The sequence below is a fragment of the Homarus americanus genome, unplaced genomic scaffold (assembly GCF_018991925.1).
Source record: "Homarus americanus isolate GMGI-L3 unplaced genomic scaffold, GMGI_Hamer_2.0 scaffold34040, whole genome shotgun sequence".
NCBI lineage: Eukaryota > Metazoa > Arthropoda > Malacostraca > Decapoda > Nephropidae > Homarus > Homarus americanus.
In genome coordinates this window covers 1-11,971 of record NW_024710658.1, presented here as the reverse complement: position 1 = coordinate 11,971, position 11,971 = coordinate 1, and the positions used below count along the sequence as shown (strand labels likewise).

General features: G+C 49.8%; 4 non-coding genes across 4 annotated transcripts; 3 read left to right on the top strand and 1 right to left on the bottom strand.

Annotated features, from left to right (window-relative positions):
- Nucleotides 1-7,887: 7,887 nt before the first annotated feature.
- On the top strand, nucleotides 7,888-7,960 carry Trnak-cuu. Its single transcript has one exon. It is a non-coding gene; the product is annotated as a tRNA-Lys (tRNA).
- A 2,377-nt stretch (nucleotides 7,961-10,337) lies between these two features.
- Nucleotides 10,338-10,410, top strand: Trnak-cuu. Its single transcript has one exon. It is a non-coding gene; the product is annotated as a tRNA-Lys (tRNA).
- Nucleotides 10,411-11,353: 943 nt separating this feature from the next.
- On the top strand, nucleotides 11,354-11,426 carry Trnak-cuu. Its single transcript has one exon. It is a non-coding gene; the product is annotated as a tRNA-Lys (tRNA).
- Nucleotides 11,427-11,863: 437 nt separating this feature from the next.
- Trnak-cuu lies at nucleotides 11,864-11,936 on the bottom strand. Its single transcript has one exon. It is a non-coding gene; the product is annotated as a tRNA-Lys (tRNA).
- Between the last annotated feature and the right edge of the window lie 35 nt (nucleotides 11,937-11,971).

The window sequence follows — 11,971 nt, the reverse complement described above, 5'->3', positions numbered from 1 at the left end:
ATAGTAGGGCAGCTTTAGATTCTTTGAGCAGCGGGAGTTCAGTCTTTGAACACATTATTGGTTTATGTAGAAAAATTTTAAATACAATAAGGAAAAAAGGCCATAGTTTTCGATTTGTATGGGCCCCTTCACATGTGGGGATTGGTCTTAATGAAGCAGTAGATATAACAGCAAAAAGAGTCACGGAAAAGGCCGAGATTGACATAATATGTATTAAAACTTTGAAAAAATTATGAGCAAATTGCGGAAAATACAATCAATAGAAGATAATTTCAAAAGGAATGAAATATATGAGAAAAGTGAAACAATGAAACATTACTATCATGTTCTCATGAACACAAATTTTACAAATAGGAAAGATAGGAGCAGATGGAAAGATTCGGTGTGTATGAGGTTAAGATTAGGGTATAAATATTACTAGGAACTTGGAGCCGAGAGAAGTGAACGGGATATGGAATGTAGAGTTTGTAGAACATCCAAGTCCCATACCCTGCCACATGGGATGCCCATTTCTTAATGTATATAGAAATGCCCAGATAAATAATGTCTCCAAGCAAATAGAATGGATGCTTAAAAATGGGAAACGCGCATGCGTGCGTAGTGTCAACAAAGGCTGTAAGAGACTGCTCCTTAAAATTCGTATTTCTGACGAATTCAGAGCGTCTACCAATCCCAGCCTGTGCAGACAACTAGAGTAAGACCCAGATATCAGCACAGTGGCATATATTTTTTTGTTACTTTTGGACTTTGTCATTTTTTGGGGATAAAACATCTGGTCCTACCACCCGATCCCTCTGAGCAAAGTTTTCAAGTTTGCGCATGCGCAGTGTGATAGTGTGACGTCATTACCACTCCACCTGACTGCAGTGTTGCCAACGTGTCCTATGCCCGCCGTTAAACGCTCCCGTTCGTTGGAAACGGCGACAGTAGGTGACAGTGATGCTGACGACTTTCTTCTTGAAGACACGTCAAAGAAGAAGCAGAAACCTCAGAAGTCAGGGTCTCCAGCAGGGGCCACGGCTCCCCCTTGCACCCCTTCTGGGGCTGTAGAGGGTGGACTCCTCCTGACATCGGGGTCCCCAAGTGAGCTTACATGTGGCTCAATGACCGACCCTCCGCCGACGATGGACCTTTGTCTCCCTGCCCCGTCGCGCCTTCGTCGTCTCGCCTTTCCTCGGGACTTGCCTCTGAGCGATCTGGTTCTTCCGTCACTGCTCTCCACTTCAGGACTCAACACTTCGCCTCCGCCGAGGTCCCACAGCCGTGATAGTCACCACACAAATGGACGAGACGGTACGCCTGCTCACTCAGGTGGGCTTTCCTGCTCCCCAGGGGGAGGTGATGCTGAAGTTCACCATCATCACCCCAGAAACTCGTCGTACCAAGGTAATGGTTCGCCACGTACCCTGGGAGATCCCTATCGACGATCTTCGCCCTCTTCTCCCACAACTACTGGACATGGAACGCCGCATCAACCCGGTCTCCAAACGTCCATCCAACGAACTCATCGGCTGGTGGGTGGGCCCCCTCCCCCCGAAGGTGAATGTAGGACCAATTCACAACTGTCCTCTCGACCGATTTATCGGAACCCCGAAAATCTGTGGTCGTTGCCAATCGTGGAAACACCGCACCTGGGAGTGCACGAGGATGGTCGCCTGCGGTTTCTGTGCAGGTCCTCACGACACAGTGGAATGCAAATCGAAAATTCAGAACAAAATCCCAGTTATTCCACGGTGCGTCAATTGCCATGGCAGTCACCACGCCTGGAATGCCAATTGCCCACAGCGTCCTGGCACTCGCCCGGGGAAAACTTACCTTGTACCACCGCCCTCGTCTCTGACGAAGCCCCTGTCAACCAAACCTCAATCCTATCCACCACCGCCTCTTCCATCCACCAAGGATTTCCCATTGATCTCCTCTCCTCTACCACCCCCTCCATCACCCCTACCACCCATCCTTTCTCCCCTCCCTCCCTCTCCCTACCGTTCTTGGAACAAGGTCGTTGCCGGCCCTGCCACACAGTCACCACCATCTCCTGCCCACCCGGACCCCCGCTGTCTCTCACCAGCACCACCACCTCTTACTCAACTGAACCCTCACCGCCCCTCTCCGTCGCTACCACCATCACATGCCCAGTCGGGCCCTCGGCAATCCTCGCCGCCACCTCCAGCTCATGCACAGGTACACCAAGTTGGTTCTATGGAAACAATCACTCTCCGTCTGGATCGCCACTCCAAGCAAATCAACCTTCTCTCAACCCAACTCGACTTGTTTGTGAAAACAATTGCGACATTGCAGAAGCAACAACAACTCATTCTGGACACCCTGACCCAACAGGGGCGCGCTTTGCAAGCCCTGATGACCCGCCTCCTTCCATCTCCCGAGATGGAGGATCCATCCCTCGCTCTCCCACTCCTCCCTCTCCATTTCTCTCAACAGAATTTGGTACCTCCTCTGGAGCCCTGTCTAGCCCCTCCGACTCATCTCACACCGGAGGCCGTTCCCTCCTCTTCTTACAATGGAACATCCAGGGACTTAGACCTCGCCGGACAGACCTCGCCCAGTTTGTGCTCTCCCATCAAGTAGATGTTGCTCTACTTCAGGAAACCATCACAGACGATGTTACTCCACTCCGCCTCTCTGGCTATTCTGTTTACACCCTGCCTCGGTACCGTGGGCAGGCTCGTGGCCTCCTCACCCTTGTGCGTAACACCATTCCATCTGTTCGTCTCCCTTCACCTGACTCACATGGACCCCCGTCTGAATTACTTTCTGTCTCCCTTACTCTTGGTGACCGGACCCTTCGTGTAGTCAATGTTCATTTCAAGAGTAATTCTCTGGACCCCCAGGTTCTTCACGACCTCCATGATGGGGTTCCCACTATTGTTCTTGGCGACTTTAATGCCCGCCATCCCACTCTTACTCCGGATCATCCCACTCCATGTACCCTTAACGGATCACATCTCTCACAGTTTCTTAATGGGGATGATGATGTTCGCTTTCTTTGTCCTGACGATCCTACTCGCCTCCCCCATAGTTTCCTTGATGTTGGCTTACTATTGAACGGTCATACTTCCTTTCATCCTACCGTCTGCACCGAGCCTGCTCTGTATAGTGACCATCTTGCCGTTACTACCCATCTCAGGCTCTCCTTCTCTGCCCCGACATCAACTCCTTATCGATCCCCTCGCCTTCGTCTCACACAAGATGCTGTTCCTTCCTTTACCCAATACCTTTCTACCTGGGCGGATTCCTATGTTGTCCCTCAGTCCCTTGACTCTTACAGCGCTGATTTTGTTGATGCCGTGTATGACTCTGTCAATCGCGCTACCCCTCCACGCCCTCCCCGTCACCCCAGAAGTGCCACCAACTACTGGTATCGTATCCCTGCCATGAGACATCTCCGGCAGGTAACCCGTGATCTCCACTCTGCCATACGGAGGTCTCGGTCTCCAGAGGACTGGGAAGACTTCAAAAATTGGTGCTCCTTTGCAACTCAGGAGCGCCGTCGGATACGTGAGGCGGACTGGCTATCCTTCACGGGGTCTCTATCGTTCCAGTCGTCACCCTCTTATGTATGGAATCGGATTAATGCTATACGGGGTACTCGACGGAGGCCTCCTCCCCACCCTGATCCCGCCTCCCTTGCCTGCTCTTTAATGGAGGACTGGGCACGAGCTTCCTCCCCAGAGGCACTTCCAGATCCAATGCAGGAGGCAGTGCAGGCCCGCATCGATGCGTCTGAGCCTGTTGTTCGTGCTGCTCTTACCTCCCCTGCCCCCACTGATCATCCCATCACACAGTTCGAGCTTGACAGTGCTCGTCGCTCTAGAAAAGACACCTCTCCTGGGGATGATCAGATAACCTACTCCGTCCTCAACGCCTGTACTAATATTCCTAACGGCCCCTTGCTTGCTCTCTACAATATGTCTTATGAACATGGGGTTCTCCCGTCCAACTGGAAAAATGCCACTATTATCCCCATCCCTAAGCCGGGAGATCCTGGGAAATATCGACCCATTAGTCTTACCTCCTGTGTTTGCAAGATGATGGAGAGGATACTCCATCGTCGCCTTCTTCACACCATAGGCGGCTTCCACAACTCCCTCAATGGTTTCATTCAACATCGCAGCACAGCACACTCCATTGCTTCCTTTTATTGCAATCAGATTGCAATCAGACTGCCCGCGTCTCCGTCTTCCTTGATATCAAGGGAGCCTTTGATACGGCTCAGCCTGCCCTCATTTTAGCTGAACTTGCACGGTTAGGGGTTAAAGGGAGACTTCTACAATGGATCGCCTCTTACCTCACTGGACGTCAGGCCCGGGTTCGCGTTGAAGGCTCTATGTCTCCTGTTCAAGAAATGAACCTCGGCACCCCTCAAGGTGGAGTCCTGAGTCCCACCTTGTTTAACACTCTCATGCACTCCATTGCATCACTTCCGTGGCCGACAGAAGTTGTCCACTCAGGATATGCCGACGATGTCCTCCTCCAAGCCCCTGACTACCTCAGCATGCAGGAAGCCCTTGATCTGGTCTCCAGAGAGTGTGATTCACTTGGTTTCCTTCTTTCAACTGCGAAAACAAAAGCCATGTGGCACGGTCGTGTTGTACCTCCACCCCTTTTCTTATCAGGAACGCCCTTGGACTGGGTTAATGAGACAAAATACCTGGGTGTGTATGTAACTCGCACACGTTGTCAGATCCCTGAAGTCCGCTATCTTCGAGACATATGCTTTCGGCGTCTCGCTCCCCTCTCTACCATGTGCAGGGGTTCCCTTGGTGCCACCATCCCTGTACTTCTCACCATGTACAAGTCCTTTGTCCGTTCCTGTGTCGACTACGCCGCCCCTGCCCTCGTCAACATTAGTCGGACTGCTGTCAACCGTCTCGAAGTTATCCAGAGGAAAGCTGCTCGTATCATCCTTGGGGCTCCTCAGTGGACACGCTCTACTTCTCTATATACCGAACTTGGTCTTTCCCCTTACAGGATCGTGTCCAGGAGTTTTACCTAAAAACTGCCGTTTCCTTTCTACGGGATCCTCGGGGCAACTGTCCAAGCCAACTTGTCTCCTGCTGTCCGAGGCCGACCTCCATCTAGAAGACAGTGGCGAGGGTCACTCATCCGAGCCCTTCAGGAACACGACCTCCTGCCTGATATTGTTGTCACCCCTGCTGTTGGTTCGTCTCCTTCTCCCTGGCTGGATTTTCAACCTGAAGTGATTGCCCTCGGTGGACCGCTCCCGAAATCCCAGGTGAACCCTGTTATTCTCTGCAAATACCACCTCTCCAGGATCGCTCACTGGTCCCCAGGTAGGGTCGTCCTCTACACTGATGGTTCTGTTGACCCCGCTACAGGTAGGGCCGGGGCTGGTGTCTACATCTCCCGTCCTCATGCCCCTGAGCCTATCAAACTGTCTCTCAGAGTTTCTGACGGGGCATCCTCCACTCAGGCTGAACTAATAGCCCTCCTTGCTGCCCTTCTCGCTGAGGAAGAAGCAGATGGTTTCTGCCCCTTGCTTGTCTGCTGCGATTCCAGGTCTGCTCTCGACGGGATCGCATTTGGATCTGGGGAAAATAAGGACCTCATCCTCCGAATACGAGGGTTAACATCCACACTTCAGGATGAAGGCCGTCCTGTGACATTCCTATGGATACCTAGTCATGTCGGTATCTTGGGGAATGAGGCAGCAGATGACCTTGCCAAGACTGGCTGCAACAAGGCCACACCTGACTACGTTGTTCCTCGAACACTCTTACAGATTAGGACCCAAATCCGCCGCAAACAGAGAGAAGCTCGGGAAGCAGCCATCCCCCTGGACTCCCCGCCCACATGGTACGATGTCCTCCGTAAACTTCCTGACTTCTCGTACGTCTACGGGAAAGGGTCGCGGAAGGGGGACGTGATTGCTGCCCGTATCATCATCGGGTATGACTTTGCTTGGGAGATTGGTATCCCCACATCCCCTGAGCAACGCTCTTGTGCGTTATGCAGAAGACCCGACAGCCGCACCCTTATCCACTACCTCCTAAGATGTCCCCACACACAACGCTTCCGTGACGCCTGCTGGACCACCACTCCACGACCCCCTGACGGAGACACGATGATCCTCCCAATACTGGCCAGATATTTTGTAAATAATATTAATTATGTGTTAAAGGAACATCCTTCCTTCCTTAGGCTTTAGTAAGCCCCTTTATAATATTTATACTGTATATACTTTTCACACTTGCCAGATGATTCTGGTGTCATTGTACAGGGGTACCTAGTGACAGCACTAGGATCCCGCTTCCTCTATCAAGGAATAAACAATTGAAATTTAAATTGAATGAAAATATAGCAGGTTTAATAATAAAAAAGATATATATATATATATATATATATATATATATATATATATATATATATATATATATATATATATATATATATATATATATATATATATTATAAACAAGACCCAATAAATTCCCTGCTAATGGCTGCTGTGTCGATGTTACACCTAGCCAGCTCTTTTGCCACAAGGGCAGTTCTTCTTTCAGGACGCTCATTTGTGCCTGTATCCAGAAGGGTCCTGACATTCCATGCAGCGACCATAAGAGGTTGTATAGTTGTTTTTGTTTGAATCTGTGACTATGATTGTGTTTTCCACTGCCTAAGGATGACCTTACTGGGTGCGGTTGCCCAGTCAGGTTGGTTCCTTAGGCAGGCTATGTTTAGGGCACCTTTTCTAGCCCTCTCCCCCTATGGGGTGAGTAGAGTGGCTCCTCGAAAGGGCTGCCCAGTCACACAGGCAGGACCGGATTGCACTGCTGCCTAGATCCCAGTGCATAAATGGTCATCTTATTTATGGCGCCCATGTGTAGAGTTGTGACTGGAGAGTCCAGGTAGTCATCTGTGCCTGTCTCCGTCGCCACTCGTCTGTCGCCATAAGACTTTTGGGGGTATAGGGGGTTTAAAAGGTGATGTGAAGTATGATGAGCTAGATGATGGTGCGCATGAGGTGATCTATGTGGTGAGGCGGGAGCGCAGGCTGCAACCACACATCTTGGCTCTTCCCATTCTTGATCCAGTGTTGTAACGACTGGGGAGAGGGAAAGTGGCAATGGACTGCCGACAACCCAGTTTGTTGGGTTTCGCTTCAGTAGCCTGTCCATCATGCATTGCCTTCATCCATCAGTGAAGTTGTTGGGTTCTCAATTTGGTCACCTCTTCCACCTATACCGCCGTTGGGGTCTTGTTGAAGTTCTGTAAGCCTGATGCAGGGCTCCACCGCAGAGTTTTTGTTTGGGGTTTACTCCCGTAGCCTTATACCTGCCAAGGTTAATCCGCAAGGTAGCGGGGCAGTGGTTAGTAGGCACCAGGACATGTCCACATGTCAGTGGGCCTATGCGCCGTTCCTGGGGGGCCCACTGCTGCTCTGAGATCCCCTGGTGTTCTAGCCTGGGCCCACAAGGCACCCAGTTACCGTGTGTTGCCACGAGGAGGCACAGCAGATATCTTGATGGTGACGAGGCTGTGTACTGACAGGCGAGGACCTGTGCAAGTTGCTTCCCGGTTCACCACACGGGCTAACCAGCGGCAGTAGCTGAAAGCGAGAGGGAGCAAGCAGTGCTTGTACCTTAAGACTAACATAATGCTGCCACACGACGCACATTACACCACCTTGTGCGCAGTCACACACACACACACACACACACACACACTGAAGTCGTTATATATAGACAGGACAGACAGACAGACAGACAGACTGTGAGAATCATTTGAGGCATCCGTTGTTTACTTCTGAGGCCTGGGACTTTAGTATGATCTTAACCGCATCACTACTAGCAGTTACCCTTAGATAATGGTTTCTCAGGTTTCTAACACACAAGCTCTTAGCAGTAAGCCCGGCTAGCTCAGTCGGTAGAGCACGAGACTCTTAATCTCGGGGTCGTGGGTTCGAGCCCCACGTTGGGCGAAACTCTTGCTTTGTTCGACAACATGAGTGGTGGAGGACCATCAGATGTGAGTAAGTGTCAACTCGGGTACCTGTTCCTGTCATGATGTCATGTTGCCAGTCATTAGTCAAAGATGTGTTATGTCAGGATCCATCTGTCAAAGATGTGTCATTTGGTGAGTCATTACTCAAAGATGTCGTATTATTTTAGCGTCATTGAGGTGCAGTTGGCCTCAATCCCGCGTTTCCTACTTAGCGTTGCCAATCCTCTCTCTCCTTGAGGTGTGAATTCTAAGCTATCACTAGTGAGCGAAGGCGGGGTAGGTGTCTTCATGGGGGGAGGGATTGGGGGTGAGGAGGAAAGTGTCACCCGGTCAAATTCTGGTGGTCTGCCTGCATTGACTCTCCGTCACCTGGTCACCCAGGCCTGTCTCTGCATTGACTCCTCGGTCACCTGGTCACCCCAGGCTGGGCTCTGCATTGACTCTTGGTCACTCTGGTCACCCCAGGCCTGTCTGCATTGACCTTTGGTCACCTGGTCTCACCTCAGGCCTGGCCTGCACTGGACTCTCCGTCACCTGGTCACTCCCAGGCCTGCCTGCTGCATTGACTCTCGGTCACCTGGGTCACCCCAGGCTGCCTGCATTGACTCCTCGGTCACCTGGTCACCCCAGGCCTGTCTACAGCTGATCTCCCGGTCACTCTGGTCACCTCAGGCCTGCCTGCATTGACTCTCGGTCACCTGGTCACCTCAGGCCTGCCTGCATTGACTCTCGGTCACCTGGTCACCTCAGGCCTGCCTGCATTGACTCTCGGTCACCTGGTCACCTCAGGCCTGTCTGCATTGACTCTCGGTCACCTGGTCACCTCAGGCCTGCCTGCATTGACTCTCGGTCACCTGGTCACCTCAGGCCTGCCTGCATTGACTCTCGGTCACCTGGTCACCTCAGGCCTACCTGCATTAACTCTCGGTCACCTGGTCACCTCAGGCCTGCCTGCATTGACTCTCGGTCACCCCAGTCCTGCCTGCAATGACTACAGTCGTACTTAATCTGCAGTTCAGCAGAAAACCATCAGAGTTTTATTTCTCAAACTTGTTTAACTGTTGTTAGAACAGTGTAATTATTAACTTTGTTACCCGCTAAAGGGTCTCGTGCTCTACCGACTGAGCTAGCCGGGCTTATACTAGTTCTCTAGTGTGTTAGAAACCAGACAAACTAAGATAAATATCCTGGCCGTAGAGTGACTTGATCTCCTCTGCTGATTAAATTGGTCTGGCATCAGCCGAATACAATATTAAAAGTGGCGTCCCCATACTGAAGGGGTGAGGGGGAGAGAGTCTCCTAAGGCCTTACTACAGTCCCAGGTCTGAGAACTGGACCTTAGGTAACTTTCGTCATTATATATAGACGGACAGACAGACAGATTATGTTTACTTCTGAGGCCTGGGACCTTAGTATGATGTTAACCGCGTCACTACGAACAGTTACTTATAGATAGAGCTGAGCGAAGACGACTCCCCCATCTGGAGCCCGAGCCCCCATGCCAGTGAAACTTGCTTTACATAAATATGAGGTTATGACGATTATGTGTGAGTAAGAGTCACATCTAAGATCACGACAACTTAACTTTATTCTAGTGGACATTTAGGGAGACAGTTGACATATATATATATGTGTTCTCTGTACTGTACAAACACCGGAACTTTGATAGTAACTACACATACACCACATGTGTTTACCTTCAAGTACCCCAGTGATGCTAAAATAGTCACACATCTATGACTGACTCACCACATGACACATCTATGACTATTGACTCACCACATGACACATCTATGACTGACTCACTACATGACACATATTTGACAGATGGGTCCTGACATGACACATCTTTGACTAATGACCTTGCATGACAGGTGACTTTCTTATACATGATTGTCCTTCACTTATGTTGTTTTAATGTGCCAAGAGGCTTGCCAATGCAGTTTGAACCCACGACCCCGAGATTAAGAGTCTCGTGCTCTACCGACTGAGCTAGCCGGGCTTAATGCTACTAGCTAGTGTGTTAGAAACCAGAGAAACCTTTATCTATAAGTAACTGTTCGTAGTGACGCGGTTAGCATCATACTAAGGTCCCAGGCCTCAGAAGTAAACATAATCTGTCTGTCTGTCCGTCTATATATAACGACGAAAGTTACCTAAGGTCCAGTTCTCAGACCTGGGACTGTAGTAAGGCCTTAGGAGACTCTCTCCCCTTCAGTGTGGGGACGCCACTTTTAATATTGTATTCGGCTGATGCCAGACCAATTTAATCAGCAGAGGAGATCAAGTCACTCTACGGCCAGGATATTTATCTTAGTTTGTCTGGTTTCTAACACACTAGAGAACTAGTATAAGCCCGGCTAGCTCAGTCGGTAGAGCACGAGACTCTTAATCTCGGGGTCGTGGGTTCGAGCCCCACGTTGGGCGAAACTCTTGCTTTGTTCGACAACATGAGTGGTGGAGGACCATCAGATGTGAGTAAGTGTCAACTCGGGTACCTGTTCCTGTCATGATGTCATGTTGCCAGTCATTAGTCAAAGATGTGTTATGTCAGGATCCATCTGTCAAAGATGTGTCATTTGGTGAGTCATTACTCAAAGATGTCGTATTATTTTAGCGTCATTGAGGTGCAGTTGGCCTCAATCCCGCATTTCCTACTTAGCGTTGCCAATCCTCTCTCTCCTTGAGGTGTGAATTCAAGCTATCACTACAGTGAGCGGGGTGTCGGGGTAGGTGTCTTTCTATGGGGGAGGATACTTGGGGTGAGGAGGAAAGTCACCTTGGTCGACTTGGTGTTCGCCTGCATTGACTCTCGGCTTGCCCGTCACCTGCCTGCATTGACTTCCGGTCACCCCCCAGTCCTGCCTGCAATGATCATGTCGTACTTAATCTGCAGTTCAGCAGAAAACCATCAGAGTTTTATTATTTCAAACTTGTTTAACTGTTGTTAGAACAGTGTACTATTAACTGAGCTACTCACAAAGGGTCTCGGTGCTCTCTACCGACTGAGCTAGCCGGCTTATACTAGTTCTCTATGTGTTAGAAACCAGACAAACTAAGATAAATATCCTGGCCGTAGAGTGACTTGATCTCCTCTGCTGATTAAATTGGTCTGGCATCAGCCGAATACAATATTAAAAGTGGCGTCCCCACACTGAGGGGGAGAGAGTCTCCTAAGGCCTTACTACAGTCCCAGGTCTGAGAACTGGACCTTAGGTAACTTTCGTCGTTATATATAGACGGACAGACAGACAGATTATGTTTACTTCTGAGGCCTGGGACCTTAGTATGATGTTAACCGCGTCACTACGAACAGTTACTTATAGATAATGGTTTCTCTGGTTTCTAACACACTAGCTAGTAGCATTAAGCCCGGCTAGCTCAGTCGGTAGAGCACGAGACTCTTAATCTCGGGGTCGTGGGTTCGAGCCCCACGTTGGGCGAAACTCTTGCTTTGTTAGACAACATGAGTGGTTAAGGACGATTATGTGTGAGTAAGAGTCACATCTAAGATCACGACAACTTAACTTTATTCTAGTGGACATTTAGGGAGACAGTTGACATATATATATATGTGTTCTCTGTACTGTACAAACACCGGAACTTTGATAGTAACTACACATACACCACATGTGTTTACCTTCAAGTACCCCAGTGATGCTAAAATAGTCACACATCTATGACTGACTCACCACATGACACATCTATGACTATTGACTCACCACATGACACATCTATGACTGACTCACTACATGACACATATTTGACAGATGGGTCCTGACATGACACATCTTTGACTAATGACTCGCAGCATGACAGGTGACTCTTCTTATACATGATCGTCCTTCACCACTCATGTTGTCTAACAAAGCAAGAGTTTCGCCCAACGTGGGGCTCGAACCCACGACCCCGAGATTAAGAGTCTCGTGCTCTACCGACTGAGCTAGCCGGGCTTAATGCTACTAGCTAGTGTGTTAGAAACCAGAGA